The sequence below is a fragment of the Dreissena polymorpha genome, chromosome 11, assembly GCF_020536995.1.
Source record: "Dreissena polymorpha isolate Duluth1 chromosome 11, UMN_Dpol_1.0, whole genome shotgun sequence".
In the NCBI taxonomy this organism is placed as follows: domain Eukaryota; kingdom Metazoa; phylum Mollusca; class Bivalvia; order Myida; family Dreissenidae; genus Dreissena; species Dreissena polymorpha.
This window is the reverse complement of record NC_068365.1, coordinates 42,427,066-42,450,181: the sequence shown is the minus strand read 5'-3', so window position 1 is coordinate 42,450,181 and position 23,116 is coordinate 42,427,066. Positions and strand designations below refer to the sequence as shown.

The following is a 23,116-nucleotide window of genomic DNA, read 5'->3' as shown; positions in this document are numbered from 1 at the left end:
AGATAGTTCATGAAACTTGGTACGTTGACAGCCTATGGGCATATGCATATTTTTCAGTGTTATTGTTACACAAAACGTGCTGTTGCTATGATTCAGAAATAATAGAAAATCCAAAAAGAACTCAAGCTTGGTTGATAAAACTTTGAACGTTGATAGAAGGTCATTTAAGAAATATTCACGTTATATTAGTTTATGGTTTCGTGGGACCAACGTTGTGGCTGCTACGATTGCAGAAATAATTGAAAACAAAAAATGAATACCGCTATAACAAAAACGTACTTCAGCTAGGTTATTAAAAGTTATGGAAATCCTGGTTTAACGCCGACATTATACCAACAGTTTTCTGCAGGTTTGTATACGACACATCGCTTGTTAACATGCTTGACATCTACTAAACGTTCTTCACAATTGCAAAATAACTAGTAAATAACGATTACACTTCTCCAATATGTGGTGAAAGTAGTGTGCATAAGGAGCTGTATATGTTATTCAATATAACTTTAATACATGAAAGTTTTGTAACATCTGTTCGGACTACGGTCGAGATTAATAAATGACTGAGTGAATGACATAACTATATCACAGTACTTACCGTTTCTCTGTGTCTTTTAATTACTAGTATTATGCCACATTGCAGAAAGTATACCTATAAGATAAGTTGATATGGGTCTGGCAAAAATATTTCACCGCATAAATGTGTTAGGATTTGCGTCGTAAAATATTTATCATAGCATTATTTTTATTGGCATGATATTGAAGGTGTTCTTAGCACACAGTGATATAACAAGTATACAAGTGATTATAATTGCGTTATCTCGAACGTTTGAGTTTTTAAAACAATTAGGAAGTCTTTGCAAATAAATTGAGTGGTAACACGACTCTAAACGTTTTGAATTGTGCGTTCTGCGATCCATATCATGTTAAATTCGCGTAAGAAATATTGCAAAAGAGATCGCGTACAAATTACATGTTAAAAGCATTTTCTTTAAACTAACTCATCACGCCAAAAAAAAACAATTAATATTTTATAACAAATATTGACATGGAAATAGTGAAACTCCTGAAACACTATCTGAAAAGAAAGATTTGACCGCTAGTCTTTTATTTTAGGCAAATGACTAAATGCCTATTAATAACAAGCCAATACATGCACCGACATATGTCATAAAAACATGATAAAAGCTGGGGTCACCGCCTTGAACCGGTCCATGCAAATCATAGCGGGGGGGGGGGGGGGTAACTGGTTAAAGGCATTAAGATTTGCATTGGCAGATAGGTATTACACGTTCGAGTGAGTATATGAGTATATACTTCGTGGACAAATTTTTAATAACATATTGCAAAAGCAAGTAAATAATAAGACCTGAAATGAATGTACACATACTTAATACATATACGTAATATATTTATGATGCATTTAATATTGAGCAAAGATAAATACAAACAAAGAGTATTTTCTTTTAAATATCTTCATTTATGTTTTGCCATATTTTAGATGAACGTAGGAGCTCAGGCTTTCGTACTTTGTTTCGAGGGTATGTATACATTTATTGACGAATATCAACCAGTTTGTAAAGCATATCTAATACAGCAGCCGCAAGATACGTTGATAGCATATGCTGAAATGTTCGTGTAATATGGGCCATCAATCTCGAGATAAACAGCATGTCAAGCGTTTGTTTCTAATATGCCTAACTTATTTCAAAATTCACTTGTATCTTTCTATTTTTATTTTTTAACTTTTAAATTGATAAGTTATTTTAGGTTGCGGAAATCAAGATCTAAATATGAATATGATATCGAACATGCAGAGTCTTCTTCGGGCCATCTAAAGAGAACACCTTCCCAAGAGAACGACCATGATGACAGCGACGGACAGAAAACCACCATGATCAATAATGAACAGTTTACTTCTCTTCAAAGAGAGCAGATATCTAATACAGTTCAGATTACTGATTTTAACAGAAACCATCGCCACTCACAACGAGCTAGCAAATATAAAGGTTGAGCTGGAGAACGAATGCCAAGCACGTCAACTGCTTGAAGCATATCTAAATATTCGTAATATTGTTATTGAACAACTTGAGAATAAAATAAAGGAGCTCGAACGCGAAAACGCTGCTCTTACCATCACCCATAAAAGTCTTATAGCTTATACAGAACAATACCGAGAACAAAATGAACATGATACCAAAACTATCAACGAGATGGATATCAAAGTAAGAAACTAAATGGTTATATCAAAAAATTAGAGGAGGAAAAACATGCCACAGTACGGAGGTATGTGGTAAAGGTATTAATGCCACTCGTTGTCAGTTATTAGTTGGACATAAAACATTTAAACTGGTATCGCAGGTTGTATAACATCAAAAGTATGTGTATCAAAACAACATACATTCGGATAAACAAGCGGATGTAATTGGTATTTTTACGGGATGTACGTTGAGAAAATTGTGTATAAATCTCTTAAAAAAACTACAGACTTATGAAAGTATTAAAGTTAAATCACAACAAACTTAATCCAATTATTTTGATTTGTGTTTTTGTCTCTGTTTGGTCGACATTTGACAATTTGTGATCGTGAGATTTGTATTTCAGAATGCGTGGTATACAATCCAAATATTGGTTTGAATGTGTTGAATTGATGCCGCCGGATGAAGAGGAGTATTATCAAGTTCATCTGCAAAGTTCTCTCCAAACAGAGGTTGTAAGATTACAGGTATTGGTTCAAAATCTTGAAACACTTCTTACTGACAAATACACTGTTACAAACAACATGAGAATATTATTCAACAACTCGAAAGTAATAACGCTGCGCTTAACAGCAGCCTTGCCGATCAAAAAGGAAAAATGAGAAAAGAATTCAGATAGCAACAAAACATTACACAAACATGCTGAACGACAAGGAAAGACAAATACAGAAATTGAATAGAGATAACAAAATATTAGAGGAAGAAAAACACGACGCACTGCGGAGGTATGTAGGTTAGGTATTTAATAAACGTAATCAGATGTATGTTCAAAATTCTAGTCAATAAAGAATCTATTAATTGACATCGGACGCATCATTATTTTTAATCTCAACTTAACACAATATTACTTTAGGTGGAATTGATCCACAAACGACGTCTAAACCAAATTGTGTTTAAGTTTTAGTACAAAGATGTCGGTGAAACTTCTAGACAACAACCCTAACATTGCCGATCTCAGTGACCAGTTCAGACAAACTAAACTCGGAGAACAGTTCTGTGACCTCTATGACAACGAGTGGACAGACGCCCTCGATGCTCTTCAGAGTAGGTTTGAGGAGAGGCATGCCATTAGCATTCTGCTGGACATTGTCATGGTATACGTATATTTAACGTTTCTGTCCTTTAACTTATAAATATATATAATTGTATTTCAGATGATTTCCATCAGAACAAATAAGTAAAATTTCGAGTCAGAGTCCAATATGTTACTATTTAATAACCAGAGTAAACAATAAGGCATAAAGGACATATTGAAGGTATTTTCAAGAACAGAAATAAATGCAGTTTATTTGTTTTCGGGCATTCAATGATATATTCGTGAAATCGTTACATGTATGAAAATGAATACTTCATAAAATGTTCTTTTTTTCTCTCTTAATGTAATTTTCGCATTCAATAAGAATTGTACTGCACTAGAGTACCGCTATTAAAAGTGCCCCAACTATCCGTGCGTATATCCGGACACCATGAATAATATCAACAAAGCATTTATAATAAAGGAGATCTATATGTCAAAGTTACCTTACCAAGTAAACGAATACTATCGGAATATATAATACCAACACAGTAAATCTTGTTTAATAGGAAACATATTGGTTTTGTGAGCAAGAGCTCAATGAAGAGTGGAAGTTGACCGAGAAATGGTTTATAGACAAGGTAAGTTTTGTTGGTTCGAAAGAGTTTGCGATTTGCATTGATGTGTGTGCATTAAACTGAAAATGGTGTAGGTTCAATAGCCGTTCCGAAATCTTTATGTAAACGCGTCTGAATAAACTATTATAATTACTCTGCAAATAAACTAATCTTTTTCAGTTTGACAATGTCATTTAATAATACAATTCGATAAAGAATTACTAAAGTAAACGTTAACCTACACTATAACTGTTTCAAGAATGAATTTTACACGAGTTAGAGTTATATGTTTAAATATAGGATGCTCAAGGCAGGGTAGTACTTCTGGTGGGGGGAAACACGTCGTGCTCTCTATAGGATAGTTCGTCAACCATTGGTCCACACTTGTCTGTTATCTCTCACCAGTGGGTCCGATAAACTGTAAATTGCGCAGGGGATACACCCCGGGAAACGGCTTTGACTGGCTGGCGAAACCTGGTTATGGTAACCGACGTGTCCCAAAACCCTCGATGAACTTGGTATATCTAGCGAAACACGAGAAGGAGGACTGCGCAGATGAACCACTAGTTGGTCAATGTGAAAGAAGGCGATTCTAAGCATCGTGTTGTGAAACATTACGGGAAATACAAGACACAATATAAATCGCTGCCAATAAGGCCACCCGTCTCTGGTTTACGCCTTCTCGATTTATGAGGAAGGGAGTAGAAAATGTGCCCTACGAATTACCTGCTCCTACCTTTCTTAGCAAACTTACCGCGGCTGGAGGGTACCGTACACAAGTGATTGATACACAACGAACACTTATAATACGAGGACAATTCCTCTCACATTATGCGCAAGGCATGTGCTGACACTTCTGCACAAGGAAAATACAGACATACGACATATAAGAACATCCCTGATGGGGAACGAACTTTTCAGATACGACATTGACATTGCAGTCTTGATTGGGAACAGGCACGCAAGAGAAGGAGATATTTCAGAGCCATTGATCTTTATTGTACCTGAACGTCCAATGCTTTGTATCTTATTAATTATAATAATTGTATATATCAGGATGCTCCACCCGCTCAGCTTATCAAAAAGACTTTAAATGATGCACGAAAACAGATACTCGGTGGGCGTGTTACAGTAATTAAACAGGTGTGTTTAAATTTAGCTCTAATTACACCAATACAAAATGGCGTTCTGAGCATAACGTGCTGATGGTAAATTGTCTTTATTTGTTTGTCCTTCGTTGTAGTCCGTCGACAATATTTGCCATCGGAACACTCTGAATGCAACATGTATTGGCAATCTTCATTAAACTTGATTAAAATATTTATCTCAGTGATATCGCGGTGCAATTAGAAACTGGGTCTTTTGTAGTCAAAATCTATGTGTATATGTTAAGTCAAATAAAAAGCTTGTGAACACCGTAAAGGCCACATTTATCGACCAATCACCATGCAGCTTGTAAGAGCATGGTTTATCTTGGTTGAAAACTATTCACTTTGTTAAAATTAAAATTAAAAAACAAGCTTTTAAAAACTCAAGAGGCAACATAAATCTCCTAATTTTTATAAAAATCGGTATAAACAATCCATTTCGAATACAGACATACTGATTTACGGATTTTGTGTCACTAATTGGTATTTTAATGCATTGATACATGTTCTATAATACAAGTTTTTATTTCAGAAATTCGAAAAATATTTATTAACGCTCTGCGCTAATGAAACTCGTACAGACCTCATCAAATCTGAATGTTTACAAAATTACATTTCTTCTTTCGTACGACTGACCTTGCTGATGACTGCAATTGATGAACCTGTCATACTTGAATGTCCTGGTTGGCAACGTTGTTCTGAACGACTCTTTCTGGTGGAATCTGATTTGTGCTCTTCATCTGAGAATTTTCAAGTTGATGCGGATATACATGTTACGATTTGCAATTCAGATTTTGCCGTTAACGTTGATATTGTTAATGTTGATGATAACAGTCAATTTGAAGTTACTAACGTTGACGACAAGAGCTTGCCCAACGAACATCTTATGAGAGAAAGGCCCATCTTTGATAAAGATAAATTCAAGGAATACACATCCCGTGGACCATTTATTGAACACTTCGTTTGACCGATTGTGTATTTGCACAGAGATGGGCCGATGCTTTGTAAGTGCATCGCACAAGGAACAAACGTGAAGATCGACAATAAAGTCTTCGTCTGGTGGAAAACTCCCAATGAAACAAATCAGGATCAAACGCTTATGGCTCTTAGTGATCCAACAAGACCTACCAGTGTTTCTATTTACGGTTCTCTATGAAACTGAGTGGCAAGATGCCTTTAAAGCCTTGCAATCAAATTCCATTGAAGAAAAACACGCGATCAACTTCTTGTTGGATATCGTGATGGTTAGCAATATTCCTTATTCATGATACAAATAACAATATTATCAATTATTTTTAAGAATTAATATAAAGAGATAGCTTTTTCATTAATTCGCTTGTTATAAAAATCACAAGTGATTGTTGGTTTCAAAAACACTATATCTAAAATAATAGAGTTGAAATATTTGTAGTTGTTTTTGAGGGTTTTTTTGCTAATGAAATCACTAGTTGTTTCTATGTCTTAACCTTACAGAGCTCCTTCATCTTTTGTGACCATAAGCTTAGCACATAATTGGACTGTGTACAAAAGTGGTTTATGACTGAGATGAGTTTTTTTTCCATATTACTTTTACACGAATATCTTCTAAAGTGATGGGAACTGTTTGTTTTTATCTGTATAGTACAATGTAGTACATGTCGCTGTATAGCAACAACCAGCGCAATATACTTCTGTTCGGTTGTGAGATTCCTTTCAGGACTAATCCAGTGTTTTTCTGTTTATTTGTTGTTGTTTTTTTTATTTTTTATTTTCAGACAATTGTCCATGCAGGGCAAACGATAGAGATGTTGAAGCACATGCAAAAACGGAATATAGAATATCGAGCTCCGGATGTTGCGAAGGTACCGGTTCATACAAATAATCAATATTGAAGGTTACATTATGATTTCAAATGCTTTTGTTTTCGCCTTTTTTGTTTTGAATTATATTTTTAACGTATTATCAATGACATTCAGAGTATCCCAATCGATTATACATAATGTCAATAAGTATCGCAATGCAATTGTACCGTAATACTAACCACAAGTCAGCTTATTAAAGTTAATGTTCTTTATTCACAATAATATAATTGTATAATACATTTCAAAACATAACCAAAGAAAGAAAAACAAAGATTAATCGTAAAGGGAAGTCCGATCTTCAATACTTATTTTTGACACGCTATATATACTTTTTTGTTAAGCGCTCGTTTACCTCATGACCCTCGCCTGTCGTCGCTTAATTGTCCCCTAAGTAACTCTCGCTGTTCTCGGACTGATGACATATTATCCAGGCGGACTTTATGTCACTGTACGCGCGCGTTTCTGTTTGAGTTGACATTTCCAATTTGCATCTACTACTAGATGTCATATCTAAATGTCGCTTCTTCCCGTCTTACACCCTTACTAATTGTTTTTATGTATTCGCGAGCCAGGTTTTCTCTATATTTTCCGTTCGCGATGTATTATATGGGGAAGTTCTAATTGCGTGTTTTGTGCGTTAGGAAATGCGACTTACTTTTTTGTCTGTTCTCATTCTTAATTATCAATCGTATTTATTTGGTTATAATACTGGTTTACCATTTGTATTTCGTTATTTATAATATTCGGTATATTTCTTATATGTGCATTTCATTTATTCCTATAAAATTTTGCTATGCTACGTCACACAATGTTACAAATATTACACAGAATAACAATAAATGCAAATGTATTTGTTCAGTGAACTAATGTCCAGGTTTGCAGATCATTATTTGTCAATTATTTGACTATGAAAACACTGTAAAGCAATTATTATTCATTATTATAAGCCACTGACTTTCTTCATTCTTTTATTAGAAGTTCAACGACTCTCACCTTGAGCTATGTTGTGACAAGAAGCTTCTGCAGCTCGTTAAGTCGTCAGATGTACAATGCTACATATCTACGTGCATCAAACTATGTCTAATGATGACAGTCAGCAATCCGCCTATGGTAATTGAATGTCCAGGATGGGAACCTTACTCAGACCAACATGATTCTGTCTTGGAAGCCACGGCTGCAGTTGCAAATCCACGGTTTGACGCCGGTTTATATAATGCATATAAAGACGAGAGGCCATTTGTTGACTATTTTGTTTGGCCAATTATATACACAACACGGGATGGAATAATTCTTGAAAAGGGAGTAGCTCAAGGAACCAATTTCAGAAATCTAAGTAGCTACAGTGATAGATTCGTTTGGTGGAAACGGTGTTAAGTGGTGTTAGATTTTATTGAGTCTATAAAATAATTAAGCCTGTTAAATAAGAGAACTTGCAATTATTATAATGCGTAGCAGTTCGCAACGCAGTTTCATCAAATCACCTCTCATATAGGTGTTTTCTTGATCCATACCATATTATGACTAGCTTAATCCTTTATTGTTCATACAAACGTTTGCTTTTGACGAAGCTGTCTAAGATTGGGTTGAACCTAAATTTTTCGCAATAATTATATGAAGTTTAAAATTGTCTGCCGATATAATTGCGCCTTCGCAATAATTATATAAAGTTTAATATTGTCTGCCGATACAATTGCGCCTATTTTCATGTTTCGGGATTTTATTTTAACTGATTTTAATAATGGTTGGTACATGATAGCATAAGCCACGACGCAGATGATTGATTTATAAGGAATAAAATATGAGTCCGAGAAGACAAGTAATGAATCATCAAAATCAATCAATAATGCTCTTGTATATTCATTAAAAAAAACAAAGCAGTATTTATTTCAATGCCGATTGTCCTTTTTAAGATATGATGTCTTTAATATATTTAAGTTCGGGTTTCAATATGTTACATGTGTGCATGGAGGGAGGGAGGGAGGGAGGGGAGGGAGGGAGGGAGGGAGGGAGGGAGGGAGAGAGAGAGAGAGAGAGAGAGAGAGAGAGAGAGAGAGAGAGAGAGAGAGAGAGAGAGAGAGAGAGAGAGAGAGAGAGAGACTCTCGAGAGAGAGAGAGAGAGTCTCTCATCTCTCGAGAGAGAGAGAGAGAGAGAGAGAGAGAGAGAGAGAGAGAGAGAGAGAGAGAGAGAATACATGGTTGGTGCCGAGATGGAGAAAGTTTATCCGGTGAGGGTTAGAAAAAGAAAATAGGGCGAGCTTTAGCCGAACCGGATAAACTTTCTCCATCTCGGCACCAACCATGTATTCACTTTATCGTGCTTCATGTCGGTGACACATTTTATCAAAGACATATGATTAATTGACATAAAATATAATTATTCATGGCGGGCCTCCTACATGTACACATCATTCCGGACGACCGAATTGTGATTGTGTCACGTAAAAAATAATTCCACTTTAAACTCTTCCTTTTAATACTGTCCTATTTAAAAATATGAGAAGAAATAAAAAAAACGAATCGAGAATGTGATATTTTTCTTGGTAAAAAATGAAAAAAAAATGCAGCAGCATAACAAAAAATAAATTGTATTTACCTTAATGGCAACTTTAATCCATTGCTTATAACAATAAATTTTCAACGATCCATTTTTTCTGTTCTTCCATCCCTTTGTCGAAATCCATTTTCTGTTTTTCCATTCCTTTTATCGAAATGTATTTTAAACCACACTATTTTTTGAGAGCGTTTGTATCGAATGCTAACCACTCTGACCCAAAACCCAAAATCGTAATCCTGCCGTAGCGAATTATTTTATTCCTATCGGAGTTATTATGAATGACAAAACACATAATCCGAAATACGTTTATGATTCGTTCGATGCTTTAAAAATGACGTCACACTATATACGTCATAAATTGCGTAATCAAGTAAATGAAAATGATAAATACGGAAAGCTGGTTCTGTAATATATTTTAAAGAATAAAAAAGGATGATATATATTATAACGATAACATTCATGATGCGTCCCAATACATTTCAAAGGTCAAATATTATAACATGTAAATCGTCACAGCGTGCGTAGGAATACACTACTTCCGGAGTACGACCGGAGATAGGACAATTTATTCGACCCTGCTTTATTTGCTTAATGTTTGCAACAGAGTCAGAATAAATACACATAACTGGCAGCACAATACCTTCATCTTGAAGAAATAAGTTATTGAGTGGAGGCCTTTTTCTTATTGTTTTAACGGTGACCTTTACCAGAATGGCCCAAATGCAATCCCAGGCTAGGTCTGCTTGTTCGCCAAATAAAACTTAAATGAAAGCAAATAAAATGAACTTTTTCTTACATACATGTTATTCGTTTTTTTTTCTTAAGCAACAAAGGCCCTTATTCAATCAATATCAATGGAATAAATTATACAAAAAAAAACATCAAAATATCTTCTAATTTACATTATTAAACAGAAAATCTATTTTAGCAACAGTGACATTTTCCTTGACCCAGTGTAATCGAAATGTATGTAAACTTTCTTTGATCCAAGTTTTATCCAGAATAAATTACGTGTTGCTCGCAAAACTGTGCCCGATTTTTATCTTGCAAGCAACTTAACGTTACTTTTATAAAAGGGGACATTATCCTTCTAAAAGTTTGGTATCAGTCATAAGTGTTGTCAGTACCTGATTGAGGACCCTAATAACAGATGTAAAATAATATTCATTTCAATACCTGAATACGTTATAGAGATGCGGAGGCTGTTGGTCTCAAATTTGAACCTGAAGGTGCATATTTTTCCTAACGTGTAGGTCCGAGTCCTTAAACTTGGTCAATAACCTCACACAATGAAATCGAGAGCATGTGCGGAAGTGCATATAAATTGGAATAATAGAAACAGTGATATAGAAATGTTGCACGTCAACATCAACCATAGCATTAAGCAGACGACGAGGCCGACATAGGGTGAGTAATTTAGCTGGAACAATTCGATTAATAGTCGGAATACAATGAAAGCGTATTACAAACACAATTTAATGAAATGTAATAATGCATTTTTACTTTCAGCGTTAATAATTGAAAACTGGTTTTACTCATCGCATACTCTATGCAAACACTAGAGGATAAATACGTTGCAAATACAGTTGATTTACAATTACCAAATTACTAAATTATATTTTATTCATTCGTTGAGGTATATTATGCCTCCTGAAAGAGAGGAGCTTTTAGCCCAGCTTTGTCCGTCCGTCGGAACTATGATTTTAGTACAATTTACTTATCGTGAAACGAGTTTTTACAATATTTATTCCGTCCTTAACTCAGTCCGTCCGTTTTTTCGTCACACTTTTCATTTCCGCAAAGCCTCTCAGACCCTTAGCATCCGAATTTGATAAAACAATATATGCAGTTTCCCTGTATGTAGACATGTGCATATTAACAGGTCGATTTTGTCTGATGATTTGCAGGGAGTGATTACCTTTCAATTATTATTTTTGTATTATTTTTTTTTATTTCCGCACGAGATCTTAAGAACTAATGATCCTAATTTGATAATTCCATATGCGGTTTGCTTAAGGTGTGGACGTGCGCATATTTCCAGGTCATCCGCATCAGTGATTTTCAAGGGGGCATTCGAATAATAATTTGTTTTCGGGTGCTACCTTACAATAGGAATCCAAATTTAAAAAACTATATTCGATGCTTATGCTTGTCATACATATATTTCCACAGCATACAGGTCCAATTTCAGGTTAAAGTAATTGTTCCGACATGTTGATCGTTCATAGAGCTTTTGGTTCAATATTTTCCCCCATGTTTTCAATGAATCCATAGATCGACAACTATTATCATCGGGCAGCATCCATCAGTTTCAGTGATATGTTTCCTCATCACGATTACCTGGCGGTCACCGAAACTAGTCCAATATAACACATGCACTCAAAGGTCCGCTGATGAATGCGGCCACAGTCATCATTTTGATAAAAGAGTTCACAGTTTTATAAAGTAACGAGACATCTTATAACTGTAGCAATTCATGTCACACCAAAAACGACACAAGGCACGGATTGTCATCAGATCGCTTATTAGTATAATGTTGCAGATGAGAGTCTCGTAGAATGTTGCAGACGAGATGGGTATAATATGATAGATAATATCACAGCATCAGTTTTCCTCTCAGTTAGGCACATATACACTAAATAAAAAACAACAACAATACTATTGAATTAGGTTTTAATTTAGTTTTGCTTATTGTAAACAATTTTGGTATTTTAATAAATTTTCGCGCTACAAACAATACAACCAACAACGTCAATAATGTTATACAATGTTTTGATAAAAAGTGATATAAAATGTATGAATTATATTATCAACTGTGATATTGATAAGTTCTTATAACGAAAATTGTAGGTTTTTAAAGGTGACCAAACTTTCATTAAGACTTTGAATTGTCTCAATAAAAATTATGGCTATGCTTAACAAACTGAGCGTGATTTTTATACTGCTTTTATCCATAAGATACACGCAAATGTAAGTTAATAGGCAATATGTATTATGTTTAGTTTAATTGTTGTGCCTTCGGTGTTTCTTTGAGTAATCTAATAATTAAACTATTGGATATTTTGATAGTTTACGCTTTATGTAACTGTGCAGACCTTATATATTTATAGCAATCAGAGTGATGAACCATCCCTGTATTACCCGGCCCCCTGCCTTAAGATGTCACTTTTGCAACGTCCCGTGTTTAGCCGCGTTACACATGTTAAACTATATAATATATACATTCTCTTGCGGTTACTTCTATACTTAAAAACAATATGAGAACATCCACCTGTACATTTTAAGCATCAGTTAAATAACAATAATAATAATAATAAGCCGATTCACTGTTTCGTCTATGTACATCACATTAGGGGTTTTGGAACAGTCTCTAAGTCTTGATATAATGTCACTGGATATGTCAGGAAGTAGTTAATTAACGCTATAATGTATTATTATATATCTCCGGAAATCATAAATAGGTCTTAAATACCAAACATTTCATTCCAAATTCGGATAAAATCTTTAATTCTTTAGCGTCTTGTATTCATTCTTTATTTACTTATGTTTTTTCTTTTCTTTACCGAGTAAACATTTCTATCGCATGATGATATCCGTAAGTTAAAAGTGAGAGTTACTTGATAACAACGATTGACGACACATTTTATGTGTATATGACATATAGTTAATATTTATAATCTTCGTTTTGTTTTGTGAATAATATTTTGAAACGATATATAATCTACGAAGAACGACGTTTCATAAACTTTATGTTGGACATTATCATGGTATGTTTATGTTTGCAATTAAGTGCCTTTAATAGTCGTTTTATAGCCGACTATGTCAAAAGACGTGCATTTTTGTTAATTTTCCGAAACTCAGATTTTCCTATCGTTTCAAAATACATTAAGTTATTGGACGCACTCTTATCGCTTTTTAACGAATATCATTATTTAAAACATGTGCTGTTTTAGTACCTCACAAATTCGTTGCAAATAGTAGTAGTAGTAGAAGAAGTAGTAGAAGTAGTAATAGTATAAATGGTAGTAGTAGAAGTATAGTGTTATTGTTGTTGTTGCTTAAGTCGATTGTGATATGCATTTGTTAATAGTTATGTGGTATGCACATATAGAAGGTTGAAGCCAAGTTTAATAGCCAGATTGTAGAACGCATAGTGTTATTCTTCTTGTTGCTTATGTGTTTTATTCGAATGAGATACGCATGTGTTGATATTGATGTTATATGCATATATACCGGACTAAGACAAATTGGACCGATTAAACATCAAAACATAGGAAACAGCAATTTCGATAAACTGTATTACTATCGCCGTTCTCTGAAATTGCAAACAATTAACTTCCTCTTTCTATTTCTACACCGTTGGGGTGAAAAAGGACAAAAAGGGCAAAAACAAGAAGAAAAGAGGACTTTGTCAAATCAACAAAGGCAAAGAAGTGACCAGGGGCAAAATGGACGATGAGGAACAGGGAATGAATGGTGAAACTAGATGAAATCGTTTGTAGCTTTTGTGTTTTGCTCAGCACATTATAACTGGCACATTATACACCCCTCCGGCAATCGTTTTCATTAACAATTACGCAACAATTTAACGATCAGAGCATTTATTGTATGAAAAGTAGAAAAATATAGATATAAATCGTATTGCATGACATTGGTACACAAGAGCCGAATTTGAAAAACCGTTTTGGAAATCATATGTACTAAGCACTGCACTCGGACCCTGCTTATGTATACAGATAAATACATGAATAATTAACAATGTATCCAAATTACGAAATTATAAATATTTCTAAGTTGCATTTTAACAACCACTATTTTGCCCTAAATATTGTATGCATGGTTTAAATGCTATTGAATCGTGTTTTGTATTTCAATTTGTAAGCACGAATAATGTCACGGTGGTATACTGCGTGATTTATATAATCTATCGGCTTTCGTGGCTGCTTGATTAGGCACATGTTTATGTTATGGGCTTAAACAAGAACCTTTTTGATTGATGATATTACAGCAGCGAGTTCATAAAATCAATATTTTTATACCAGCATTGATAAAGCATCCGTCTCTTAACGTTAGATATTGGATGTTCGAGTCCCTTCATTTTAAATCTTCACAAACAAAAAATATTTGTCCAAATGTAAGTAATTGTTCTGTGGCACGAAAATCATATTATATATCTTAATAATTAAACTAGCTGGTGTATTCGATTGTGTAGATAAGTGTGTGTTTTTATTGACAAGTGTTAAAATAATCGTGCAGACAAAACGTGTGGCAAGTTCATTTGGATATATGTTGTATTTTTTAAATTTATTAACGGCTTATTTGCAGATTTCATTTTAGAATGTTAAACTTAGATTTTATTAACTGAAGTTACTACGATTCGACTGTAAAATAATCTTATAATAAACAACATCAGTATAACAAGTTTTCTTATCTTGCTATCGAAATGAAAGTTTACTTCCTCTACCGTATATCAACAAGTTCCACAATGCTTTGGGCTACGTTTCTTTGAGTCCGTATTTGCGTCTGCATTCACACACTGTGAACTTATTTATGTATTTATATTTAATGTGGATCAAAGATCAGCATACTCTTTTTTAAAGTTGGTATATTTATCAGGACCCAAACCAATCACTTACAATTAATGATTGCTTCAAACGAATATTCCACTATATATAAAATAATTTCTTCAATATCGACATTTTGGGTTGCGATATAACAGGGTCCATACTATACTACAAATATCTCTACATGCTAATATAAAAACTCAACATGTATTTGCCCATTATTTGGTTATATACGACTGTAAGTTGTGCGTACACGAATTTTATCGCTAAGCGAGCATTTGTATTTGTATAGGGTAAACCCTGAGTAGTTGTGGTATCTGAAATACATATCTCTGAAACGAACGGGTCTGTCTTACGCAGACCACAGATAAAAATCGTTTAAGATTACTGTACTATCAATTATATGTCGGAACGTAATAAATTCAAGATAAAAAAAACAAACAATATATTTGGTGTCAAATAGCAATGGTCTTTATAATTGTATCAAAAGTGGCGTTCTACTTTTCATCATGCAAACAATAACATGTTATAGATATTATAATATACTACTACTACTACTAGTACTACTACTACTACTTCTACTACAATTACTACTACTACTACTACTACTACTACTACTACTACTACTACTACTACTACTACTACTACTACTACTACTACTACTACAACAACAACAACTACTACTACTACTACTACAACTACTACTACTACTACTACTACTACTACTACTACTACTACTACTACTACTACTACTACTACTACTACTACTTATACTACTAATTCTACTACTACTACTACTACTACTACATCTACTACTACTACTACTACTACTACTACTACTACTTCTACTACTACTACTACTACTACTACTACTACTACTACTACTACTATTACTACTACTACTAATTCTACTACTTCTACTACTACTACTACTACTACTACTACTACTACTACAACTACTACTACTACTACTACTACCTCTACTACGTCTTCTTCTTCTATTACTACTACTTCTTCTACTTTTACTGCCATTACTAATACTGCTAATGCTTCGACTACTACTACTATTACTTCAACTACTAATTGCTGGATGCAATCGCATTATTACCACTAAAGCAAAAAACATGTATAACCCGTATATTATGCATACTATACATATGTTGTGTTTATCTTAGACAGCGGAGTTCGAGCTTGGATAAGGTGGCTGTTTCTTTTTGAATAGTATTATTATACTTAGTTGTCTTTTTCGTTTTTTCATGGAATGATTTTATTACTGTCATCTACAGTTTCCACTGCATTAACCTCATGTGAAAAACGCAAGATCATGCTTGTACTTGTGTCATTCATTACATCCATAATAATAATAATGCCTAAATCACCTTTCAACCGGTGATATTCATCAATTAATCTTTGTGTTTTTTAGGTTTCGTAGAAAACACTCACACGATGTCCCAACTGATACGGCTTTGAGACGGTAGGTTTAATATGTGTATAAAATCCAATTACATTAGCCTTTTTACAACAAACATTTACAATCTTTAAGAAAATCGTAGCCGACAATATTGCTTGTGTGGTTTAATTCTAAACACATAAATACAAAAGTACATTTGTAAAACTTGTAAGTTGTTAACAACGTTATGTGTTTTTGTCCCAGATTAAGCGCAATCATGTCGGTGAAACTGCGAGACAACAACCCCAACATTGCCGATCTCAGTGATCAATTCAGACCTACCAAATTCGGTAAACAGTTTTCTGAGCTCTATGACAACGAGTGGACAGGCGCCTTTGATGCCCTTCAGAATAAGTTTGAAGAGAGACATGCCATTAGCATTCTTTTGGACATTGTCATGGTAGTGTTGTTGTGGTCATTATTTATGTTATTACTTTTGTTGTTTTGACAAAAAAATTGACTATAGATAAATTGAAGCAAATAGTACGTATAATATATATGTATATGATGTTAAGGTCATTTTAAATAAAGAACATGTTCACATACCTGGAGAGACATTTTATTAAAGATCTTGGTAACAAAAACCATAATTATAAAGAGAGACTTGCTTGTTTATTTATACAATTAATACGTCATTATTATATAAATGTAAACGTTAAGCATCGTGTTGATGTGCTGTTTTTATAAAACAGATATATATTTTTCGGTCAATAGGAGCATAAGTAACCTTAATATAAACATATAGCATAGAAAAACGAGTAAGCTGTCAATCGATAACTGTTTCGCTACATATTTGATGCCATACTTGTTACAAAGTTTACTTTATTTTTAGGATGCTACGAATGCTCAACAAATATAAAAGACTCTCAAAGATGGGCGAAAACAAAAGGCCATGGGCCATATAGAGGAAATACAACAGGTAATAAGAAATCGAGGATCTACAATGGATTATAAATATATTATAAGTATATAGGGCACACATTTATTCCGTATCTTATACATACATTTAATTGGCTTTCTTCTTTTTTTTTACAACCTGACCGACGAATATATTCCTGCTTTGGAATCCAATTCTTATTGATTTCCGCATTGTTCTGTTGATTCAAAGCGAAACAAGTATTTGTTTTATAACGATAAAAGCCGTTAACGCTAAAACCAATTCGAATAAAAAAAGAAGATATTACAAAATTAAAAATAATTTATATCATTAAAATAATTGTTTTGGTAAGTTTTATTCGATGCATCCTTACAGTTACAATCTAACCATCGTGGAATGTGCAGCTTGGTTTCAGTGGTCACTGTAAAGAAGCATCGTACAAAACCTTCCCAAAAGTCTGTCGTCGTACGTCATGAATTGCGTTATCAGCTAAATAAATATTATATTAGTCAATTACGGAAACAGGACTTGTTAGTAAATATTGAGAATGAATAATACATTTAAAAAGATGAAGAAAAGAGATAAAAAAAAATGATTTCTCATTTATAATTAACAATTTTGCATATATTTGGCTTCTTATTATATAACATTTTTTACAGATTGCTTGACTCTTGACCATGTGTATTCCAAGTTTTCTCCGTATTATTCTGTCAAATGTGTAATAACGTAATGTTATAGTTAACGAATCTCAATATAGGATAAAATATTATTGTTTTTGGAATTTTTACTTTTTTCTCTTACCTTTATGTTGGAATATTGTATAATCGAAGAAATACACAGGGTACCTACTCAAAAATTGCAATACTGAACATCTAGAGGAGCTAATGACATCTGATCCTTTGCGAAATTATATTTCAACTTGCGTAACGCTGGCGCTACTGATGACAGCAAATGATCCACCTGTCGTCATTGAATGCCCTGGTTGGCAACGATTGTCGGAACGACCTTATCAGAGAGAAATGGTTGCACACAGTTCGTCTGACGATGGTCTAACTCCAGAAGAGTTAAATCGGGATAAAAGAAAAACAAATACAAGTAACACTTTGGATGAGACTCGTCTATTTATGACTGACTCTTACATTAACGGCAATGAAGAAAGAAAAAATGAAAATATCTTCTAAAATAAATTTAAACATAATGCTGATAATAAGGATTGTATATTAAGCATTTAGCACCACTAGCCAAGATGACGGTATGAATCCAATGTCCAATCATAGCGTCGTTCATAAAAACCACACCAATGGATCATCATGTTTATATCTAAAGAACGATGTTCAGGAACAAATTAATCCAGCAGATAAAAGCAAAGAACATGATCAAGAGTCAAACAATCTGTCAAAAATGGAATCAGGCCTAGAGGCTTCACTGGATGTAAAAGTCAATTTTGAAACAAAAGACAGCATACCAGAATCGCTATCAAATAAAATAAATGACACTGGTAGCAATAATGATGTCCAAACAGTCGAGGTACAAAACGAAAACCGCAACCGAAGAACGGTTCAAAAGATGGACCCGTTAGCGAGAACAACATCATGATGCAGACGGACATTCTGGTTGTCCTCAAGAACCGCATATTTCGTATGCAGAGCTGACCGAAAAAGATACTACTCTAAATGATCAATGTATTGGAGAGCCAGATCACACAAGCAATAACGTTGGAAACAAAAATAAAATAGTTTTGACTTATATATTATGAATGTAATTTTTGTTCTGGCAGTGCACAAAGCCAAGTGGTACACAGCCCAACATATACGGACCCAAATCGAGTTACACCAACAGATATAACTGTCAATATTGAAATACCTGATGGCACACAAACTACTCTATCAAATCCTATAGATGGCTTATGTCAGCAAATAGTAAATCTATCAATAAAAGTGAAAGAAAACGAAGCACGTCAAGAAAATGAAACTGGCAATGCAGCACAGGGAGATGTAGTTGAGGATGAGAAATGCGATACAAAAGATGGAACATGGGAAGGCATGTCCGATGAAGTGTCACGGAAGCCTAATGATGCAGACGGACATACTGGTGGGCTCCCTGAACCGCTGAATTTGGATGCAAAGTTTACCAAAACAGAGGGCAGTATTAATGTAAAGCGTATTGATGAGTCACAACAAACAGGCAACAACGCGATGACCGCAACTAAAATTGATCCGACTGAATGTAATGTTGTTACCGCCATTGTGCCGACTCAAGAGGAAAACAGCCCTAAAGATTCTAACCCAACCAGAGGTTCACAAACAGATGAAAATTGCTTTATAAAATTACCAGATATACCGGTTTAAGGTATTTTTGAAAAAGAGTCTGGCCAACATCAAGCCGTAGAGGACTACATAGTTGATGATCAGATAAACGATTTTTATATATCAAACACAAAGGACGGATCATTGGCAGGTGCGTCGGATGTAAAGTATTGTCGTCAGCAATGTGCAGATCGAGATATAGATGATGATCACAAAACATGTCAATATATATCAGATACAAAAGATGGCCAACTGGAAGATATATCTGCTACATTACATGTATCTGACCAACATGAATGTTCAATAGAATATACAAACGACTCTCAAAATCCATTGCTTTTAGATCAACAATCGACTCGTACAGTGGTCAGTTTTAATGATTATCGTATTGAAAAGTTTCAGCAAAATGAAAACGACGTCAATACCAATTGTACAACAGCTGAAACGGGGAATTCACATGATGTTCCAACTGAAGAACTGAAGAAAGTAGAGAGGCCTATCTTTGATAAAGACAAATTTTAAGAATACACATCCCGTGGACCATACGTAGACTACTACGTTTGTCCAATTATATATCTACACCGAGACGGACCGATGCTTTGAAAAGGAATTGCACAAGGTTCTAAACATAAAATGGCCGATGGCAGTAACACACTACCTGTGTCGTGGAAGACGATGTCCTAACTGTTAACATACGCACACATATCTGGAGGTATATTTAAACATTATTTGTTTTAAGTAGTCGTCAATGTCTAGTAAGTTTTCGATGGTCTGAGTTTATTTGTCTTTTGAATTCTCTTCAATGTATGTGCTTTATTGCTTTTAGAGTTATATTTAAATTTACATTAACCATGAACCTGTGAAGTACTTGTTTATCTGGGTCGTATATGATTAATCTTGTTGGTTACAGACAAGCACGGGATGGCGGGATGCAATCGTTTGGGTTATACCAAGTGAACGTTTGAGTATGTACAGTGGCGTAGCATTTTGAATAGTTTTTTAATGATGAGTGATCATGTTTTGGTCTACATGTGCGTGATAGAAATTATTCGATGTTGTTATTTCAAGCGTACCTATGTATTCCATCAATCGAAATAATTTTGAATGATGTACCATCGTTTGCTTACTATACTTTGATGTATGTGTATTCTGTACAATACACCATATAGAACCACGAACACAGTCGCGATTTTCTTTCTTAATTGGGTTTACAATCATGACTATACATTTAGTTTAAAATGTCATTTTCCATTTAACTTCATTCACATTTCCGTATGTTCAGCCATTTGTTTTCTTAAATCATACGTTAAAAGGGAATTTACATATGCAACCAAAGGCGTTTTATTATTGACAATTTAAAAAATAGGCGTAATCATGTCTACGCATAGTGGTTAAAAAAGCTAATGTGTCCCCGTTATTTAGTAAGTTTCTAATTTACGACACATGTACTGACGTACCACAATCTTAATTCCAAATACCGAACAATGTTTAAGTGATATTATGGGCATTTTTCACGGTTGAATTGAGCTGAAAAGAATTAACAGGTCAAAAGAGTTAATTAAAATGTGGTAACTGACAAATTATCTGAAACTCATCTTGCTGCCAGTTGTTTATAAAAATATATGTTATATGCGATATTCTTACGTGACTAACCCAGTCATCTATGCCGAAATGATCCGTAAAACAAGATTGTGTCTTTGTGTCGTGTGAACGAATGACATCGTACATGAATGATCTGTTGTCAAACGAAAGTACGGTTGATATTCAAATGCATTATTTTTCTCTTTCCGGGATATTGTTTTAGTATGTTGATGCTGCATTAACAAATATAAGTGTATATGAAGTTAAAACATCAACAATAAACAATGGTTTCGATAGACACCTATAAACTGTTAGATGCCCATAATATCACTTTAATTATAATTGTACTTACATATTTCTTCTGTAGTTATGTAAAATGTTTTTAAAATACAATGGGGGATGAAAAGGTAGTTTTCATGAACTTGGCATTGTGTTTTTCTAATCGATTGTTTGTGAAAAAATATGGTATAATGAGATTGTTATTATATTTTAATTCGATTTAATTTTTATCTTGTATGTATGCACTTGAAATTATACCAACAGATTTAACGTTGTTCTTGCGCGATCTATTGAGTTAAGTTCCACTGTTCTTGTATTGGATTATACCAATGCTCGAGAGTCAAATGAAATGTATAATAATACAAGTATTTATATATATTACGTTGTTTCATTTCATAAATAAAGGTAACGTGACCCTTTATATTTTAAATACCATTTTTTATTTAGGTACGAAGCAAATGTTTTTATAAATTTATTGTATAACACTTATCAGTTCATAATACAATTATCACCATTGTTAATTGTATGTCAAACATATAAAATGAGTATAAAATTAAATGTTGTATTATATTGTTGTAACACACGGCTAATAATCAGCAATAATACCAATATCGTCAATCTACGTTTATAAACAACATACGAAAACAAAGCTATTTTTTGCTTTAAATAAACGGATATGTGGATGTATTTTGCTTTTTCTTTATCGAACATTTAAAACGATAAGTTCAAAACTTTTTCGAAATGCAGTTCAAGTAAACTTAAGATACTTTAATTTGAGTAGAAAATCTATTAATTTGTCGATTTTTAGAGAAGGATACGTATTATATACAAAGTAGTCTATTATTCTAAATCAAAATTATCAATTTTAACAATAACCAGCATTGTTAAACTTTAATTACGTCATCTCTCAACACTGATATCAAGGCAGTGTCAGTTCAAACAAGACAAAAAAGTTAGTATTAACACAAACTTGAAAATGTCAATTTCGTACACAACTCCAAAATGTACTCTCTTAAAATGTCGATTGTGTTTTCCGACAAAACTGAGCTCAAATCCGTCATATCAAGTGCACGATCGCGTGCTTAGTCTGCGTATTCGAGGTATACACGGCCGACTTACCGATGTGTGACAAAAATCAAGTATTTAACTTGTACACGCCGGCTTATGCTAATCATCGCTGTTTTTAGTTTTAAAAATACAAGAGAGATGATTCGCTACGTAACTTTTCGGACCAAATAACATACTATATTAAACCACACTTCGTATAAATGTATAATATGCCTGAAGGGCATATTATGATTAAAGTCGTTTTATTCTAAAAGTAAATATGAGATTTACATTTGTCATACGGACACAGTTTTCCGCATACATATGTTTATACTTTGGTGAAAAAAATATGGATTACTAAGAAATAGAACAGAGTAGGTAATAGTGTTGAACTTTATAATGTGAACGTTCAAACACGTTTTATTGCATAAAAATTTTGCGCAAAAGCAAATAGAGACTTTATTCGAATACTACGACTATCTGTATATGTCGGGCAAATGGCTGCGATAACGCGCTACTAAGAGATGTATCTAAATTCGATATATGATTTTCTGATCTCGGGTTTATCAGATCCATTGATTGGCA

At 33.8% G+C, this 23,116-nt stretch overlaps 1 long non-coding RNA gene across 2 annotated transcripts; it reads left to right on the top strand.

Annotated features, from left to right (window-relative positions):
- Positions 1-13,773: 13,773 nt before the first annotated feature.
- LOC127851213 (uncharacterized) lies at positions 13,774-21,923 on the top strand. Of its 2 annotated transcripts, none has more exons than XR_008035696.1 (6): positions 13,774-13,903; positions 16,415-16,465; positions 16,646-16,731; positions 17,274-17,360; positions 20,021-20,336; positions 20,535-21,923. It is a non-coding gene; the product is annotated as an uncharacterized LOC127851213 (long non-coding RNA). The 2 variants fall into 2 exon arrangements; XR_008035695.1 differs by having other exon boundaries at positions 16,646-16,841.
- The last annotated feature ends 1,193 nt before the right edge of the window (positions 21,924-23,116 follow it).